At 37.7% G+C, this 18,954-nt stretch overlaps 1 long non-coding RNA gene across 1 annotated transcript in view; it reads right to left on the bottom strand.

Annotated features, from left to right (window-relative positions):
• The window catches only part of LOC148216999 (uncharacterized), a 30,674-nt gene extending 30,298 nt beyond the window's left edge, over positions 1–376 (bottom strand). Inside the window, exon 1 of the long non-coding RNA XR_015797812.1 lies at positions 109–376. This is a non-coding gene — a long non-coding RNA (uncharacterized LOC148216999). The remainder of the gene's footprint in view (positions 1–108) is intronic.
• Between the last annotated feature and the right edge of the window lie 18,578 nt (positions 377–18,954).

The following is an 18,954-nucleotide window of genomic DNA, read 5'->3' as shown; positions in this document are numbered from 1 at the left end:
CTTTATGAAAAATCCATGAGAACTGTCTGCTTGGAATGTTTTGGTTTGCAGCCTGATTGAATCTTGGACAAGATACCACACAAAGCATGCAACAAAACAGCAACTTACCAATCATAGTAACAATTGTTGATTTCAGATTTATCACCACCCTTAGGAAGGGAATATTCCCTAATGCTGTAGCTTCTCAAGCGAAGGAAAGCTGCCAGAGGTGAAGTAATATGAAACATAATTGCACTCTGAGAACGTCTCTCTTCTTTTGTTTTCATGCACGAAGCTAGACGCTGATAACAAACCCTTTTGGTATATTCTCTCGTGCTCGTCAACAAATGTGTTCAGAGACAAGAAACTAAAAATGCTTCAGTGATGGACTGTTCATGAAATTGCCAGTATTAAATCGGGCTTCACTGGAACATAACCAGTTCCTTTCAATATTGACTGATAGTGTGAAAACTTGCAGTGGGAAACAAATGCATTTGTATCAAATGCGAGAATGGGCAGAGAATGGGAGAATGGGCAGGAAAGGTTACCCAACACACATATACATGTCTGATTTTAAGTCCTCCTGTAATTTAGAACAAGCCTATGTTAGGAACTTTCAGAACCATTTCTGAAGAGATCATGCTGCTGTGCAGATTGCCAGTAAGAGGCGATGCACAAAAGTAGTTTATATTGATCAGCTCTCACACACTCATTTCCAACTCTTTCACAGCAATCTTTGCTTTACAGAGAAACAAGAAAAAACACAACCACTGCAAGTAAAGAAATCCACGTTGACTGCACGGTCATGCCTTCCCTTTTCCTCCAGCATTACGAGGCCTGAACCTATTAATCACTAACTTCTGTTTCAAAAGTGGAAAACAGGTAGCTGGCCACCAGACCCCTCCCTAAAACGAAGACCCTTTTTGCACCCTGTCACTGGGCAAGAACATCTGTGACTGTGCCAAGGAAGGTAAACAAGAATAGCTCTGCCAGCAGAATTATGAGACAGATCGGCTGTGGCAGGTGAAGTTTGGCAGTCTGGATCTGATTTTCAAGCAAGGGATCCGAGCCAAAACCAAGGCATTACCACAGTAAATTAACCATATTCCAAAGTTACGTGGCTCATTTCTTTTCACTTCTACTTTCATTTTACATTAGCAATATTTGCCACTTCTTGTTTAAAAGCCAGCAATGCTGTTTTAGAGGCAACACGGAGCCAGATTTACATTTTCTGTTACTCTCATTTTGGCTTTCCTTTCTGGGAACATAACCGATAATGTTTACATGGAAAAAAACTCATCATGTTCATTAGCTATTCAGAAGATACAGATTTGCTGTCTACATGGTACTCTTCACTATGCAAATAGGGGTATACTCAAATAGGTATTGTACTTTGCCATAGCAGCAAAATGCAATCCCTTTTGGAACAGAGATGTGCAGCCTAATTCAGTCCAGGAGCTGCATTGGTTCTGGAATGGTGTGCTGGGGGCTCCATTTCAAAAAGTAGATGGGACCAGGAGAAAGAAACGAATGGAACCAGGATAAAATCAAATTCAAAAGTTTTTAACTGTTTAATTTAAATGTTACATTAATTTTTGCAGAATTAAGCTGCCATTAGGCTTTAATTATTAATAACATACAGTATATACTAGGTGTCATTGCACACAGTTTCAGGCTAAAGTGTAATCGGTATACTGAGGTATACACACATACAACTTTACCTCACATTTCTCCCTGGAAATAAACTCCCTGGAGATTGTTCTGGCATGAAGGAAAGAAGTCAGACTGAAGCTTAAATAGGAGCTCTAGCCCTGTGCAAGTGTTTAGCCTGAACACATGAGGTCTAAAAGTGAGATCAGATGGGACATGCATGAAATCCCCACCTCAGTGTTCCTTGCCCCCCACATTCCCAGCCCTCCTTGTTTTGAGCTGGAAGGTCTGGGGAAGGTTTGTGCATGTGCTGAAAAACAGTAGAAGTTTCTGTGCGGTAGAGAACCCTGACAAAGGAGGGATTCTGATCCCACTGAGAGTGTGCGACTTGCAATTAAATGAGTACGGGTAGTAACCTCCCCAGATCTCTCTGCTCATTGTGGGAAGATCAAAGAAAGAAAGGATGAGTGCCCTGCATACATACTGATATCATTTCCTGTTTCTATTCTTCATTTAAATAAGAGGCAGGCCTTCATACAGCTACTCAGAATTGGGAAAGCAAGATATGGATGTATAAGGCCCTGCAGTGGGAAGGAGAGATGAGAAAATCCTCTCGCACAAGCATCATTGCATAGGAAATGTCCTGGATTCAGTCTTAAGGCAAATGATACAATCATCCTCTTAAAAGTAAGTCTGAAGATTGTAAAATGCCATGATTAAAAACTACCTTTGGAAACCAACTGCAATCAAATCTCTGTGGTGGAATAGCAAAATGTAGACATCATAAAAACACATTAGGTCACATTATTTTTCTTTGCTATAAACATGGAAGAGGGCATCTCCTGGAGATTGCATCATACCTTTGTACCCATGAGCCTATTTGAGCACTAAGGCAAATGGCAAGGGAAAAAGGAGGGGAAGGGTCTTCACGTGCTGTCCCAGTGTCTATTTCTCACCTAGCCTACTGGTACAGAACTGAATGCTGGTGTTTAAGAGACAAAAGGGAACTTCCCCTCTCTCTCTTGTGCCTCCTTCTCTTCAAGATGTAATTCAGGTGGAAGTGAGGCTTTTCTATCCCCATGTATGTCTTAATAAATCTAGCTTTCATTTCAAATCTAATGAATGCCTGTTAGCATCCGCTGATTGCTAGGCTAAGCCCATACTCTCCATCCAAGACAACCATTATATGAACATTTTGTAATGGGACATTCTGCTACTGAATTACTCTGTATTCTTCCAGCACTTTATTTATGTTCAAGAGCATATTCCACAACAAGAGCTCCGGCTGAATCCAAATCTACAGCAGTATCTTAAAGACAAAGCACAGAGCAAAGTCTAGTTTCCTCTCTATTAGCAAGTCAAACTAGTTGAAAGTAGAATCTCCTTTTATAGACCTAAGTTTATTGCAGCAGTTAAATCACCATATATGAGTTTATGTTCTATATAACATTATGAAATCAACTTCCAAAAAATTAAAACAATTTATACAGACTTAAAAAAAAAATCCAAGTTACAGTACTATCGGAAATTGATTAGGAAACTAATAATGGTAAAGTTAATACCAGTGTATTCAAAGCTTGTATAAAGAAGCTGTGTAAATACTATATGGATTATATTTACAGTGACCATACATCCTTTCTTATAAAGGACAGTTCTTTATTTCAGAAAGCTGTCCTTTAGATTTATTTATTTAATTATTTATTTTCTTGGTTTTGCTCTTGAATTTTCCTTTGTAAAGCAAAATTATAAACACAACTTATTTCAGTTTTGCCCTTTTTTCAGGTCTATCCTTTATTTTTTCCAAGAAAATATGGTCACTGTAATTATATAATGTTTAAAAATAAAGCCCTAGAATTCAATTTGTTGTACTAATTATACAACAAAAGAGTTAGTTTTACTATTGTTGACATTCAAGTTTATTATTTAAAAAGAAAATCAGAAAATAAATATCCTGAATTTAAATGTTATGATCTGAAAATGTTTATTACGAAGACAGCATCATTTGCTTTCTATTGTTTCCATAAAACTATTTAGTGTTATTCATCCTGTCTGTAAATATATACCCAACTGTATTTCAGGATGGAATTCTACATACGCTTTTCTAGGCTTAAATCCACCATTCAACGAGGCGTGCTTCTGAATAGATGTTTACAGGATGAGTGTGTTACTCTTAGGTTCCAATTCCTCTCCATGTAACTCACAATTACAATTATGAAACAATTTCAATTATAAAACAGTAAACATCCAACATATTATCTTAGGCTGATATGGCCAAGTAAAAGCATCAGCGATCAAACATGCAGAGCAACTATTTTGTGGAATTAAAAGCTCTTTAGAAACCATCTGAGCTTCCAAAGCTCTTTCAAAGGCAATCAGAAACAGAGTCAGAGGCTTATTTCCACTATAAGTAGTTCTAAAGATAAAACTGTATGGTAAGGTTAGGAATCTGTCTCTGAATTTAGGTCTTGGTTAAGTTCATAAATCCTTCCTGTTAAATGTGAATTATTGAGTAGGACCATTCACACTAGAGTGTTATCCATGTAGCACTGTTGCAGCAATGGGCTGTTCTCAGACGATTTATAAATACCACTTTCAGCCAGGAGTGGGATTATACAGTTTCACCTCAAAATATTATACTTTCTGATATGTGACAATGGATCAATTTACCATCAGATCAGGCAGCATTAACTAAGTACTTTTGTTAGTTCAGTAGCAACATGGTGAAGATTCATTCAAAAGTGTTTGGAACGCAACTTTAAATCATGATCAGAAGGAGGGAATTTAGAATTAGAAAGAAGGTACTGTATATAATTTCTTCATTCAAAATCACATTTTGTTTCATTATTTATTCACCTGATAAAATGCCATATATCCCAAATTCTCAAGGGGAAAAAAAAACCCATAGCAATTCTGCACCTTGAGCTGGTTTCCTTAAAACATTGTCACATAGTCAAAATGCCCCAGAGAATAGGATGCCATAACCTGATTCTTTATAACAGATGGAAGATTCATTTCTTAGAACTGTAAAACTCAGAGGTGACCAGAATTCTCCAAGGAGCAATACTATGTATTTCAAGACATTACCAACTACAGGTCAACTGGAGTCCCAACAGCAACAAAACAACAAAAAAGCAATTTCCCTGTTCTCTTAATTCAGCTCTTTAATTTTAATCTAATTCCTAATCCACACTATTACAAATGAGCAAAATAGCTTATTATTTTTGCAGGTGAACACTTGACCTCATTTACTGTTGTCCAGTCTTCCTTTGACAGAAATATTTCTGTTACTTGCTCTCAGCCATTCCTCCCTCCTCCCTTTCAGAGCTCTAAACCACACGTTAAAGAATGAAATTGGTAACCTTCAATGGTACAGCTACTTACCTCTCAACCACGATAATTAATCCCAAGTGGGTAACAAATACTATGCAATTTATTCTTGTTTGGCTGCAGCTTGAGGGGACCTGGATTCTGAATTTGTAAATGCTTCAATCTGGAAAGCATATGTTTCCTTTCCATCAATCAATCCATCAAAATGCCATCAACTCCCCCACTGTTGCCCATCCATCAAAAAGAAAAGGACTAGCAATGGCACCTGGCACATTTTGATATTACTCATTAACATTAATGTCCTGTTATAAAGATATGTTTTATTTGCAGGTAACCCACAAAGCTCATGGGCATCTGGGAACACTTTGAATGATTGCAGAAGAAGAAGAAGAAGAAGAAGAAGAAGAAGAAGAAGAAGAAGAAGAAGAAGAAGAAGAAGAAGAAGAAGAAGAAGAAGAAGAAGAAGAAGAAGAAGAAGAAGAAGAAGAAGAAGGGGAGGGGGAGGGGGGAAGAGGAACAGGAAGAGGAAGAGGAAGAAAGAAATGTGGGTCAACTAATGATCAACATCCTCTTTTCATCAGATGAAGCTGTTATAATGTGTCAATTCTCTTGGGGGACAAGGACCTTTCACCTTACCAAAGCCTGCAGTAGCATTCACCTACCCTTTTGTACAATACATTGCCTGTAGCAGCTAAGCGTAATGATGAATTTGGACAAAGAATGTCACGTCTAGCACAGAGGATCCCAAATTTTGCCACAGACAATATTGTGTAATCTGAACATCGGGCTGATTCACACATACATGCACTCATTTGATTTGTTGTCAGCTAGATACAAATGTGTAAACTATTGGAAAGGACAGGACCTAAAGTGATGTGAATTCTTTTCAGATGATCTAAATATTCAGAAGAATGGATGGGCAGTAACTAAGACAGTGGCAGTAATGCCAGTTCCAATTCCATGTCCTGAAAAGTGGCAGATGCCACAGCAGGCTACGTCATAGTGAAAAGAGATCTTGTGTATATGTTTTATCTATAAGATTTGGAAAATCCCTACAGAACCCTGATAGTTGGCCAGCCTCTACTTAAATATCTCCAGAGAAAGAAAGCTCATTACCTTCTCAGACAATTCATTCCATTTCTGAGCAGGCTTCACAATTTTTCTCCTAATTGTAACAAGGTTGGCCAAGTGGAAGGAGAAGAGCAAAAAGACAGGAAACAAAGTAGATGTCAGGTTCTCTGGCAATTACTTTACCCCAAAATGATTATTTTCCAAGCATTATTCTCACAGAATTTTCTTTAGCAGTATTTTTTTTAGATGAAAGGGGTAGAGGCACAAGAATTTCAGCAAGTAAAATAATTTAGAACCAATGTATTTCCATAATACATCAGGAATTTCCTGATTCTCTTTCTTACAGCCTTGCTATGAGCCAGTAAGGAAGTGGTTCTGTTCACTGATAATAGGCAAGTTTGCAGTTGGTTGTTTACAGAGCAGTCTCTTGGATCTTTACGAGTTTGGGAACCATCTGTTCCAGTGGTGAAGGCTGCGGAGGGGAGCAACCTATACACGAGGTGCTATCTTGGCAGTGGGGCACCTACAATCACTCTGAAGGAAGAGACGGGAAGGAAAGGAAAGGACAAAGTCAGAATCCTGTACCACAAAGAGAAAGAAACAACAAACAACTTCTAAAAACCGCAGTAGTGAGACTAGTATAGGCCCCAGGGCAAAATAAGCCTTAACCTTTAAAACTAGGCTTCCCTTAAGTATTATCATTTTATTTCCCCTTCTTGGAAAATGGAACCCTTTTCTCTGTATTGTTTCTTTTTCTTGTGGTTGTCTATTTGCATATTTCTTTCATAAAGTAAACTCAACCATATTATCCCTCTAAATAGTTTGAACTGTTTTGATATTTACAGAGAATGCTCATTTCTCCCCAAGGGGGAAAAAGACCCAGAAGCTTGAATGGGAATTATAAACTTAATACTCTCATTAATAATGCATGCTTCTTAGCACTTCTTATCCATTTGCCTAGTCTTGCTCCATCTTCGTGATAACCCTGTAGGTATTTGGAGACCACTATCATACTTACACTTTTATTTCTCCAAGCTAAATATGTCAAGCACTTTCAACCATTCCTCATAGTATTAGGTTTTCAGTGTTCTCACCAAACTATGAGGTCTAGCTTGTCAATTTTCTTCCTAAATTGTGGCTTTAGACAATGTAATCTTAAAGGTTCAAGCCTCTCTCTATAGAGAATTCTTGACAACCTTTTGGGGATATCATGAAGATGCAGTTTAAACTATAGACCTCTTCATGGTTTTGGTTTGTGAATCTTCAAAGACTGTTTCCTTGTTTGTGTGGCCTTGGTATGTATTTAATCAACTTTACAGTAGGCCCTCTAGCAAATACAAGAGAATGCTGAGGAATTTTGGAAAACCTCTCTCAGGCCACTTCCCTGGAGTTCTTCTGAAGAAATATACAAATTTCTTATTTACAAGGGCTGTGCAACTCTTTGGATGCTTAGTGTATTTAAATATGTTATCCATGATAACTCATACTGAGGGAACAGAGTACAAAAAAGAGAGGAAGAATACCCTTGGTTCCTCTTTTTGCCCTTGCAATCTTCTTCGTTGTCGTCTCCAGGAAGTTCATCAGTAGATACAAAAAGGTAGAATGATGCTGTGATTTCTGCCAATGCGTCTACATGTTTACTCACTGTTGGGAGATCCTGGAGCATAGCATCCTTATGGGGATAAATACATGGGATCCTATTAGATCCATGGGAGTCTCCATCTTTGACACAGAAAATATTTATAGAACCTTCACACACATTAATTTTCATGCAAATTCAAAATCATGTAGAATGGATTCATCTTCTTCATGAAAATTCCTCCATCAGAATATGCACCTATCTATCCATTCCCCCACCCATTCATCACTCCCCAAGCCCACCACATTTTGTGACACTGACCCAGTTTCATCTTTCCTACTTTTGCTTAATATAATTTATATATACTCTTTGTGCAGAAGCTAGCATGTCCATGCATATTGCTAGCACAAGTAAATTGTGAATAGCAGTCGTAGTTTGTAGAAGCCCTAAATACTGTCCAAAATTTAGTTTTACATGCACATTTTGTCCAAGTACCTGGAGAACTCTCTGCAAATATGTCTGAAAGTCAGCATCAAATTCATTTCTCCATACAAAACAGCAACTCAAAAACACATGGACAGCGTCTACAGTAAAGACTGGTTTTAAATAACATGCTTTTAAAAGTTGGACAGGTCTGTGCTCAATGACTATGGTCTTGCAGATGTGGCAACTAAGCAGAGGAAATAATATTCAAGATTGAAAGGTATGCCTGAAGTTGACCTTTTATAAACTATCCACGTTTTAGTAGAATGTGATAGTCAATGGACACATCTGTTCCCAGTACCAAATGCCAGAAAGGAACCTGCATTTTTGGTGTCAGCAATACAAAGCAGTATTTGAAGCGGGGGGGGGGGGGGGGAGGAAGCAAAAATAGGTATTCAGGGTTAGGGTATTCAGCACAGCACTGGGGTGTAATGATAATTGTGTTCTTGAAACGTTAAGCAAACATGCATATGCAAACAATGAGTCTGCAGCTGACATGTCTGAGTGCAAATTCTGGAGAGTGCACAGGTGCATAGCCTCTGGGAGGAGATGTTTGCCTACCTTAAAAACGTCCTCTTTATCCAAGACTGTCTTCTGCTTGGGCAAGTTAAATATATGTTTCATCAGAATGGTAATCATGTAACTCAAGAGACAGAAGCTAATACATCTGTATGCAAAGATCTACTTCTACTGCATTTCTCACTAATTTCTCCTTCTTCCTGTGAGCTCTTGAATCACTTAAAAAGTTCCAGAATATTGTGGAATGCGGTAAAGGGACTGGCTTGTCCTATTCTTCCACCATACCATAAAGAGCAAACTTTGGATCCAAGAGGTCACACTTGCATTTCTTAACGCATATCCATACATTTTCTCCTGGGTTAACAGCTGAGTATTATTTTTACCAGGGTTTAGAAAAAAATATAATAAAAATGCCTCTGAACTTATACAGAGTGGGGTTTTTTTTAAACTTCCCATTCAACAAGCAGTCTGCCTCAAATACTGAATTAAGGAGAAAAGTTCATGGTGCAGGCAGCATTGTTCCCATAAACATGAGTCTCCACAGACTTTCTTTCCATTTTTGTGATTATTGTTTTCTTTATGGTTTAGAAATGAAGAATGATAAAGAGCCACAAGAGTGCTGGAGAATGGGGGAGAGCTATAGAGAAGCAGAAGGAATTGTCTTGATCTTCTCTCAGTATAGTCACTGTATCGCATGTTTGCTTAGAGGGGAAAATATCTATATTCTGTAGCCCACAAAAGTTTATGCCATATGATTAAGATAGTATAACATAATGCAAATCTCTGTGTTTTTAGTTTTAAGTAGATAGGCATAAAATGGATGCATAGAAAAAGGAAACAGAACATAAGGCCGTACTACTGTATTTAAAATTGCAATCTTATACCCACTTATTTTGGATAACTGGATGCATAAGGAATTGTGTTTTTTGAAAGGTAAACATTTCAGAATTTATTTTTATCCACATAATAGTTACAGATATCGAAAATACATTTTTATTCTTCCAGATCCTTTAAAAATGCTGCTCCGATATTTTTAATTTGTATTGCTGCTCTTATTCTATTGATTCAATATTTTATGTTTACTTTATATTTTATACAGCATTTTAAGGTATGCTTTTATTAACTGTTTTAAATAATTGTTTTAATTTTTATATTTTATTGTAAACTGCTTTGAGACTTTTGAAATAGGAAGTGATATATAAATATTTTAAATAAAGAAATTTATATGCCCAGTTTTACAGACAGTGTTAGAAGGTACAGCACCTTTAGATACCTAAACAGACCTTTGGAGCAGGACAGAATACAAATGCTAGCATACAAATAGCCCTTTTTTGGCACTGGAAAATACTAAAAGCTGAAAATAGAAACCATCATTATTTTAACAAACCAAGGAAAGGTTATAATAACTAGGTTTAGAAACTATGTAGATTTTGCAGGGGGAAAAAAAGCCAAATATGGCATGCAAATACATCTGAACATTCATTTTTATTCATTTACTTTATTAAATTTTATTCTATATATTTAATATTATTATTAAAGAGTTTGATGTTATTTCTTCATTATGTGTAGCAAATACCAGGACATTAAGGATATTGTTCATTTATAGCTAGCTTCAACCCAGTTATATCTTTGAAAAATAATAATGCAAACCTTAGTTTATTTCTTTAATTAGAATCAGCTTCTAATTTCTCTAATTAAAATCAGCTTCTCTAATTAGAATAAAAAATAATGTGTTTTTACTCAAAGGTAAATTAGGTTTATTTCTAAGCAAATCATTTTAAGATCGCAGCTTTAAAAACCTTATTGATTAAATTCCAAATGATCCGCAACTTCTTAAACTAAATTTTCAGCTTCTACTTCATTTGCACTCCAGAAAATGGAAGGTTTATCTGAATGAAACACGTTTCCCAACTCTTAATGTCTGATCTTAGTGGGCAAAATGAAGGAATTTGAAGCAAAGTGAGAAGGATACTCAGAGTCATGCTGTACCAAGGCCTCGCCATCATGTTGCAGAAGGAATATTTCAAGATGATATTCATACTCAGCTACTTTAACATGCTCTGTATTCTTAAAGCATTATTTGCTTACACTACATATCCATTTGGAAGTAAATCTCATGGAATTCAATAGACAACTCCAGGTAAAAGATTTTCTGCTAGTTCATATAGGAAGACATTAAACAAGAGTGACCAGTACACAGATTTTTTTTTTAAAAAATGCCTTCACTGTCAACATTAGATTGAAACCCTGAAAGCTGATGTTCAGCTGAGAAGAGACCCACAAGCGAACAATGGCAGTTGGTGATGGTCAACACCAAAACTTCAAAACTGGAGTTTAACCAGAAAAATACTGAACAGAAGTTGATCCCTTTCCAACCATCAACTTTATCGTGGTGCTGTATTGACAACCCAGCTTATCCAAAAATTGTTATATTTCCCTTTCCACTTGTACCTGTACACTGAGTTCATTACCTCTAGAGGTCACAGCTGAGACGATCAACCTTTTTTCTGTCTAGAAGCATGTAACCATAGGAATAATCCATTTGAGTGACACCAAATATCTGTACTGGGAAAGAATGAACTAGGCTGTGGCTGGAAACAGAGCCACAATGAAGTGGGACCACCCATTAATATCTCTGGCACAGTTTTTTCTCTTTTCTTCTGACACCCATTTTTCTTTATCTTCTTTCCTACATAACAGCGCAAGGGGAAGGATCAAATTGTTCTTTCCAGACTACCTGAATTAATCATATGCAATAGGCTTTTGAAGTTGGACAGAAGATTGCATGGCACTAGAATGCAAGCTAGCATGGCTGTAAGGTCTTAAATGGCTTGTTCCTCTTTTATAGGACATCAGCGGTAGAGTTCACTTTTTATATCCAAGTCTGCCATCACCATTTTCTTTAGCAATCAAAAGAAGATAGAATTGTGTTTGAGCTGCATGGACACATGGTCTCCCCATCCCCCCACCCCGAAGCTATACTTCCTGTCCAACCTTCAGCAGAAGGCCCCATGAACAATTGTTTCCCCTTTTCCATCTAATTTCCACTGAAATATTTGAATGTTATCAACTTTTCCAGAGGTGGTGGTGGAGAGGGAAGAAAAGGTTATTATTTTCTCAGAACTGCATCTGTGTTTCATGTAAGTAATAGTATTGCTGTAAATGATAATTTAATGAAGAAATATGGTGTTTCACATTCGAGCTAACTATAAACAGCAGCCTATTGGCAATTTAAAACTTTCAAAGAATGGAACAGGGAAGGGGGGAGACTGGGAGCAGTCTTCCAAGAGTATTTCCTGTGTACCTTCAACAGCCTTATCAGACCTGCATCTTTGACTTGTATTTACTTTTTGTCTTCTCTAAGAACACTTGTGGTACTGACAAAGTCATCAATAAGAGCACACATGAAAGGAGGGATGAAAAATAAGCTGTCTAAGGAGCACTACCCGGCAGGAAACTTATTAGCATTTATTGCATGGTTTCAAGTTTCAAGTGGCTACTTTGAAAGAACAGGATTTATTTGAATGGAGTCTATCAGAGTGCTGCAGAAGTCACGGTGAAGCATCTTGGAAATATACATAGAGAACGCTCTATGTATGAATCTTCTGAATAGTTAAAAAGGTGTAAAAATGTTTGAACGGTGCAATTTACCTTTAAGAAGATTCACTGGATTTCCAGGAAATACAAAAAACAAAACAAAACCCTGTGGAACTTGAATAATGGTTAAATCTTACACCCTTCCTTCTTGCAAACATACCAAACATTCATTAACAGATTTCCAAAGCTGACTGAGTATATCAAGAACATTTCTACATGGGCCTTATGGCCAATTCACAAATCCCACTCATGTCGAATTGTTTTTGTTTTTAAAAAATCACTGATAGAATCTGCAGTCTGATATGATTTGAAGCTGAGAGGAAAATACTCATAAGTCTTCCCTCTTTGCAGTATGGAAAGAAATGCCTTTATTTATTTATAACATTTTTATACTGCTTCAGTCCAACAGGATCCTAGCCATGTACAACCCAGAAACAGGACACACAATGAAGCAAGATGAATTTACTGATTTTTAGCTCCCTTTGGCTGTATTGTAAAGTCCATCATTAGCCAAATACAACTTAATTAGGAATAATTTCATTTTTCAGTAAAATGCTTTATGTATGGATTTGCCGCCCCTCGTGTTCATTTTTAGCTCTGTATCTCCTTATATAAATAGATACAAATACAGAAACAGAGCGAACGGCACATGTCTACATCTAGTAACTAATATGATAAGAAGGCAGTTTGGTTTTGTTTGCTCAGATTGAAAGTTTTAGTCTGTTGCGACTGATAGAAAATATATCAAAGGATCAATTAAGAGGAGCAGGAGGGGAGTTACTTTCCAAAACCGTTGAGACGTTTCCTGACAGTTTTTCTAATTAAGTATTACAGTGTTTAAGTTACAAAATTGAAGGTTATTTTTACAGGTGCCATTTAAAATGGAATATGAAATTCCTTGAGATTACATCAGCCAAACCCACAAAGCCCAGCTGTACTCAGCTGCCCACGTGATGCACAGGGACCACATTTTGAAATATGACATCATGGGCTACAGAAAGCACACATAATATAAAAGGCGATACAAGACTTGAGGAGCTTTAGAGAGCTGGCTCTTTAAAGCAGCCCTTGAGAGATCTAATAGGAGCATGGAAATGTAAACATTTTAAAAGGTTCCGATATGGAATCCAAAGGGAGTTCATTCAGAAGAGCAGGTGGAGATCGAATGAGCAGTGCCACATTGCCCTCCAGTGGGCACTGGCTGTTCCTGTGGCTCTTCACCTAAGCAAACCTGTGGAGAAGCTAAAACTACTCTATATGGCTCCCACTGGCAGATCTGCTAATCAACCAAGTCAAGATCAATTCAGGAAAATTGGTTTTAGAATAAATGTTTGCTTTTTTACTCTGCAAATTGAAGTGACACTAGAAAATATTCCCCTATTGTTTAGTTACTTTTTTTTTTTTTTTTTGCAGCCTTCAGCCGATGAGATGTTGGGGAAAAAAACCCGTCTCATTATTCCAAAGAGGTTTAAAACTCATTTGAAAAAGCATTTTTGAGTTAGTCACCCATTCCCAAACTAACAGACTTGCTTGGGTGTCACCTTAAGCGCACATTCCTATGCTTTCAACATTCAACAGATACACGTCCAAAATTCTGAAACTAGAGGAAACCAAGGAACACAGAAATCCAAACTGTCCAGGATCGATACAATCAAAAATATTCATTATTGACCTTGGCATTTCCTGATACACACCATTGTGAAACTGGAACTGGAGACTTCCAACGCTGGCAGTTCTGCTATATAATTTTAGAAATCAAAAATCTATTTCAATAAGACATGTTATCAAGTCAGTGGCTAGCATAGTATTCCCCATCCCATTTCTAAATCAAGATATATAATCGAGATATATAATTAAGTTTTTCTAGTACCTAAGAAAGAACATCTCCAAAGGGCCTCCCTCTTTCTCTGGCAAGAAAATGCCACAATAATATCCAAACGGTCTGATGTCCTTTCAAGGCAGATTAAATCAGTTAACTGAGGTAACCATCTCTCTTTGACAAACAGTAAGGCCGGCTCTGTTATTAGAAAGAGGGAATGTTATTGTTTTAGTTCAATTCTCATTTATACAGTCTTGTTCCCAGGCTAATTAGAGGGCAATAAAGAACTTACGCTTATAGAAGCAGAAAAGCCTGCTGGTAACCTGGGTTTCCAAAGAGTAAACTGCAACGAAACAATGGCAATGCCTAACTAGTGCTGCATTACTGTGTAGTGTTATTGTTACTGTTTATTATTTTTCTGTTGCTATCCAAACGCACCGTTGATCTTGCTGTTCGTCACCGAAGACAAATTCCTTGTATATATTTTATACTTGGTCATTAAAGTATTTTGTATTGTTTTGTATTATGTGTTTGTATCAATAAATACACACTTTTTGAATGTCAGTACGAATGTCTGTCTACCAAAATATTACAAGTCAGTTTCAGTTTAACGTATGCATGAAGTCTTAGAAAAGGCATTCCTTTTATTTTACAACCAACCTTTACCTAAATCTGTGAAACATCAAGCAGTGGCATTGCACACCCAAGGATTTCAGCTGCACGTTTTACCTATTGCAAGTCACTGGTAGCCTTAAACAAATATATGTCCCAATGGCCGCTAAGGCTACGCATAGTCCAGTCTGCCACAGTGAAAACAGAACATGCTGAAAACTTGCCATTTGTGAACGTTTTCACTCAGAGCATTAACCACAACAAAAAATTCTGGGGAAGTGACCCCATCATGGCCTGAAACCAAAGCAAATGTTTGCAGGAACTCCTGAGAAACGAAAGTGCTGAGCTCACAACATTCTAATTATAACATTTGATTTTCCAAAGGTTCATAAAGGGGTAGAACATATGCAAGTTAAAATGCACAAAGACTCTGCCTTAGGAAAACTGATTGAGAAAGAATGTCAAACACCCCCAAGGAATTTGGACTAGAATTTTACAGAATAAAATAAATTGGGTGGGGGAGGTGTGTTACCTAAAAGCCAGAGTGAGAGGCCATAGTTGAAATTCATTCTGGTTAAATATAAACAAGTGAGGAGGGCAACAGGGGTTATTGTGGTCATAGAAGGATGTCAGAACTTCATATACATTGTATGCAATAAACCTAAAAGCAATGTTTTAAAAGACAATTAGGACTGGGAATTATTACTGAAAAAGTAGTCAGTAACTAAGTGAATAACTAGAAGGCTAAAAAAATATGCAGCAAATATTAAAGTGAAAGAATGCATCAGTAACTTTAAAGTGATGACAGGTAGGGAGAAATCCAGCTCATTAAAGAAGAAATGCTATTAGGTTTATTCAGCTAGCACAAGTATTCAAATTTCATCTCACAAGGCATCACTGAAGGAGTTTCTGATCTATCTCACACTGTTGACCTCAATGGTATCAATGTCAGTGCTAACAATGCCACCGTTCACAAGTCCTCCACATCACATCTGTCATGTGATTGATGTATTGCTCCCCCCCCACTTCATCCCACACCCATCCTCCATCCTTGCAAGCTGTCCACAGAACTATTTTGGGATATGGGTTTACCACTCTTTCAAAAGAACATTAAACATGTATTTAGAAACAGCTCTAATAACTAACAACCTGGGCCCAATGCATGGGGGGACTGTTTCAGAGAGCAGGCACTATGCCAGAGAAGGCATGCTTCCTAGGACCCACAAGATGACACTGCTTCACCGAGGGGATCTGGGGTATGCCCACTCTACAAGGTGAGATGAGTGGAAACCATTGGGGATAAGCAGTCCTGCAGGTAACCTGGCCCCATACAATTTAGGGGTTTAAAAATGGCAATCAGCACCTTGGATTGTACCTGGAAGCCTACTCAAAGGCAGTGCAACTCACATAGCAGTGATGTTACATAGGTGTACTATGGTATGCCCCAAACTGCAAGTGCCACTGCATTCTGGACCAGCTGAAGTTTCTAAAATGCTCCTCAAGGACCGTCCCATGTAGAACGTGTTGCAATAGTCCAAGCAGGAGATGAGCGTGACGAGTGCCTCCCTATATTTATTTATTTCTTTATATTTATATAGCCACCCATCTCACAAAATGTGATTCTGGGCAGTGTACAATAAAAATATAGAAACGGGCACAAATGCCATAGAGGACAGTACCCAGAGAGGCAGGGGCCTGCTTGCCGCAGCATAAAACAGCCAACAGGAGCTAGGGAGATCCCAACATAGGCCATGTCAGCAACATCAGTGACGAATGTTAGATCATATCCCCGGCAAAAACTGAGATGGAAAAAATTAAAACTGGAAACAGCTAAAAACAACTTTAAGCTGACTCACCTGTGGGCTGGAGGTAAGACAAAGGGAGTGTCATGAGGACAGGTCACATTAAAAAAAAAAAAATTACATTCATGCCACCTCTGGCTTTACAAGGATGAGCCTTCAGCCCTGAGAGCTAGTTTGGTTGGTGTAACCATTTTGGTTACAAAATGGATGTATTACTGCAAAATCGGTTTTTTTAACCCACTTCCTGCTTGGTAAGCCAAAACTAACAAATGGTAGAGGTCAAGATAGCTATAGCTGACATGATCATCTTGCAATTATACCACCTTAACTCCTTGTTTATCAGGCAATGGATAAAATAGGAAGGAGTTCCTTTCTCTTCTTTTTCCTTGCAAAAGTAATGAATTACAAGTGTGTTGTTTGGGTAGTGGTAGGCATGGCTCCAACTGCCTTACCAGATCCTTCACTGCCTAGCATGCTAGCACTGCAGTACTGTTGTTTCTTTTTTAAAAAAAAATTGGGAGATGCTGCAATATCTATTAGTTATCTGAAATTCCTCTGAGGTGCAGGACTCAGTCCTTATGATTCAAATGAGTCAACATCTTAGCTTTCACAAATGATTTTATCTACAAATGCAAGGAAAAAGCAAAACATACAGCATGTTTTCCCCAAGTTTCTACTATTTATTTCAGTACGTTTTTCTCTACTAATTACAATCTTCTTGGTTGACGGACAGATATAAAGGCCTAGATGTTGCTTAAGAAAACCATTCTTCCAAAAATTCTTATTGTTTAAAAAAATCATTCTTCTGCGCATCCTTTAAGTGCATCCTGAAGAAAAGGAAGAGGAGGACCCCCCAAAAATTGCAAAGAGAAAAAACATTTTAGCTCACAGAACAGCAGGTTATTGGTTCCCGAAGGGCTGATCTGTACTGCCCAGCTGTCATCCCCTTGCAAATACAGACCATCAACCATTTCCAGAGGGCAGAAAGAGATGTGATTGTCCTCTGCTGCAAATGTACCCTCCAGCCATATTTTCCTGCTCTGAGTTAAATTTTTCAGCTGGTACCTTCTCAAGGTGTGTTGCCCAGTGTGCTTGCTAAATTTTAGTTCCTTCTAGGCGAGGGGTTCCCAAGTTATGAGTTATCCCTCCCTTGAGAAGTTGCAGACAGAGTCCAGGGGAGGTGTGAAGAACCTTTTAGTTACATTACTACAATGGATCCACCTTTCCCAAAGTTTCATTGTATTGTCTCCATTGTTCATTTATGTTCATTTTGGTATTTGGAATTTTAGGGGAGGTATGTACATTAAGATTACACTAAAGGGAGGTGTGATCGCAAAATTTTAGGAATCCTTGTTTTAGGGAAACTCCAGCATTTTGATTGGCTCCCATGCACAGCAGCAGGAATGCCCCTCCCCTCTGCTGCTCCATTCTCCACAACCATTTAATCATGGGCTGCCCTCAACTTCTGCCCCACTCAGAAGGAGCCTTCCCTGAGTTTAATATCCCCTTGTTTAACTAGATAGCTAAACCATCAACATGCATAGATACACATACGCAACAGTCAGCTTTAAAATAAAAGTTCCATTCTTGCATCTTCTCAGATTTGACTCCCTAATCTCTTCTACACCTACTGTTACTGGAATGTCAGAGTTGCCTAGTAGTTATAAAATTTGTCAACTATGCAGAGGTTACTATTTTGGAGCTTAGCAGAAACTTTTTTTAATTACTATTTTTCTTTCCCTGAGTTTCCCACTGGAGTTTTTTTTTCTTTTTCTTTTAAAAAGCCAAACCCAGGTAAATGCAGTGAAGTCCTTAATTATATTTAATCATTTGGGGCTATTTGGAAGCTGGTGACAGCAAAAATGGTGTCTACATCAGGTGACAGCCAAAAGGATGAACCAGTGCTTTGGTGAGCTGTTTTGTGTTAACTGACAAAACGACAAATAGTGATTTAGCCTAACTATACTTGAAGGAAGCCAACTTCAGACCACAATAATCTCAGGTTTGGATGTTATACAAAATGTAGATAATAGAAATCATTCTTTTTCTTACAGCTCCACCAGAGCATTAGCCCAGAGTGTTGTTAGGCTATTTCCCCTACGGTAAAATATAATATTCAAACACAGCCAGTGTGACAGAAGCCCATGTGTTTTTCATGTCAAGTTCCTTCTTGCTGACTTGTTATTACTTCTCAAGAAAATAACAATTGTTTATGCTGTCTGTCTATACCAAGCTTTAAAGATATGCCGAGTAGGTGGGGGAAGAGACAAGTTTTCCATAATGTCCCAGCAGTGATTCTTTATCACCCAATTCTAAAACAACCACATTCCTTGATTACAAATACCCGTCAGAACACTTTAATCCTACAACTTTTTCATTCATACAGCTGTGTCCTATTTTATTCAAACAACATTCTTTCTATAGTAAAGGTAGAGTTAGGGATGTATGTGATTTGTTTTAAAAAAGTGACTGTAAAAATTGAGTTTTAATAAGATTGTTTAAATCAGTCATTAATC

Source organism: Python bivittatus, unplaced genomic scaffold, assembly GCF_059951505.1.
Source record: "Python bivittatus isolate LINGU-HERP-01145 unplaced genomic scaffold, Pbiv_v1 ctg000020_np1212, whole genome shotgun sequence".
Classification (NCBI taxonomy): Eukaryota; Metazoa; Chordata; class Lepidosauria; order Squamata; family Pythonidae; genus Python; species Python bivittatus.
This window is presented reverse-complemented; position numbering and strand designations above follow the sequence as displayed.